Source organism: Scylla paramamosain, chromosome 49, assembly GCF_035594125.1.
Source record: "Scylla paramamosain isolate STU-SP2022 chromosome 49, ASM3559412v1, whole genome shotgun sequence".
NCBI lineage: Eukaryota > Metazoa > Arthropoda > Malacostraca > Decapoda > Portunidae > Scylla > Scylla paramamosain.
The window spans coordinates 1382501-1385000 of record NC_087199.1 but is presented as its reverse complement, the minus strand read 5'-3'; positions in this window follow the sequence as shown (position 1 = coordinate 1385000).

Sequence of the window (2500 nt, the reverse complement as noted above, 5' to 3'; positions counted from 1 at the left end):
AAGAAGAACGATTAAAGGAGAAATATTTTGCTTCCTTTATTTAAAATCGCTAACTTATTAATATAAATCCATTGTTTCTTTTGTCAGTCACACACATCAACAAAGGACAAGAGGGATTAGCTTCAAGACAGTTTTAAAGTAATCTACTGTATTTGGGATTCACGACACTTGATGGGAGACAAATATAGATGTGTACTACACGATGGAAGAAGAAATATTTAAACCCCTTTATTTAAAATCGCTTATCTATTAATTAAAACCCTCATTACAACAAATAAAGGAGAAATATTTTGCCTCCTTTGTTTAAAATCGCTAACTTATTAATATAAATGCATTGTTTCTTCTGTAATTCACACACATCAACAAAGACAAGAGGGATTAACTTCAAAGCGGTTTTAAAGTAATCTACTGTATTTGGGCTCACGACACTTGATGGGAGACAAATACACAGATGCTTACAACACGATGGAAGAAGAAATATTTGAACTCCTTTGTTTACTACACGATGGAAGAAGAAATATTTGAACTCCTTTGTTTACTACACGATGGAAGAAGAAATATTTGAACTCCTTTGTTTAAAATCGCTAACTTATTAATATAAATCCATTGTTTCTTCTGTCATTCACACACATTAACAAAGGACAAGAGGGATTAGCTTCAAGGCGGTTTTAAATGAGTCTACAGCAATGAGAGAGAATTACACAGATGCTTACAACACGATGCAGGAAGAAATATTTGAACTCCTTTACTTGAATTCGCTAACTTATTAATATAAATCCATTGTTTCTTCTGTCATTCACACACATTAACAAAGGACAAGAGGGATTAGCTTCAAGGCGGTTTTAAATGAGTCTACAGCAATGGGAGAGAAACACAGATGCTTACAACACGATGGAAGAAGAAATATTTGCCTTCCTTCCTTTAAAATCGCTAACTTATTAATATAAATCCATTGCTTCTTCTGTCATTCACACACATCAACAAGGACAAGAGGGATTAGCTTCAAGGCGGTTTTAAATGAGTCTACAGCAATGGGAGAGAAACACAGATGCTTACAACACGATGGAAGAAGAAATATTTGAACTCCTTTGTTTAAATTCGCTAACTTATTAATATAAATCCATTGTTTCTTCTGTCATTCACACACATCAACAAAGGACAAGAGGGATTAGCTTCAAGGCGGTTTTAAATGAGTCTACAGCAATGGGAGACAAACACAGATGCTTACAACACGATGGAAGAAGAAATATTTGCCTTCCTTCCTTTAAAATCGCTAACTTATTTATTTATTTATTTATTTTCAATGTTATATTAGGCTGTTAGTGTTAGCAAGATTCAATTACCATATTTGTGAAGCCCTTAAGAGTTAACTACAGTAATATTAGCTTAACTACAGTAATATTTGGTTAACTACAACAATATATCGTTTTCTACAGCAATATTCCCGTTTTCTACAGCAATATTCCGTTTTCTACAGCAATATTTCGTTTTTCTACAGCAATATTCCCGTTTTCTACAGCAATATTTCCGTTTTCTACAGCAATGTTTCGTTTTCTTCAGCAATATTCCGTTTTCTACAGCAATATTTCGTTTTCTACAGTAATATTCCGTTTTCTTCAACAATATTTCCGTTTTCTACAGCAATATTCCGTTTTCTACAGCAATATTCCCGTTTTCTACAACAATATTCCCGTTTTCTACAGCAATATCCCGTTTTCTACAGCAATATTCCCGTTTTCTACAGCAATATTCCGTTTTATACAGCAATATTTCGTTTTCTACAGCAATATCCCGTTTTCTACAGCAATATTCCCGTTTTCTACAGCAATATTCCCGTTTTCTACAACAATATTCCGTTTTCTACAGCAATATTCCGTTTTCTACAGCAATATTTCGTTTTCTACAGCAACATTCCCGTTTTCTACAGCAATATTTCCGTTTTCTACAGCAATATTCCGTTTTCTACAGCAATATTTCGTTTTCTACTCAATATTCCGTTTTCTACAGCAATATCCCGTTTTCTACTCAATATTCCCGTTTTCTACAGCAATATTCCCGTTTTCTACAGCAATATCCCGTTTTCTACAGCAATATCCCGTTTTCTACAGCAATATTTCGTTTTCTATTCAATATTCCGTTTTCTACAGCAATATTCCCGTTTTCTACAGCAATATTAGCTCCCTCTCGCTTATTCTTGGTTTTAAGAGGTAGAAAAGAGTGAGAGGTTTTTAAAATGCCCCTCGTAAGGCTTAATATTGTGTTCCTCTACAAGAAGGAGGAGGAGGAGGAGGAGGAGGAGGAGGAAGAGGAGGATGAGGAGATAGACGAAGAACAATAACGAAGATAAAAAAAAAGGAGAATAAGAAGAACAGGAACAAGTAGATGAAGAGGAGGAGGAGGAGGAGGAGGAGGAGGAGGAGGAGGAGGAGGAGAAGGAGGAGAAGAAGACGTAGAAGGAAAATAAGGAAAAGAAATAGATAATTATGAAATAGAGAAAGAA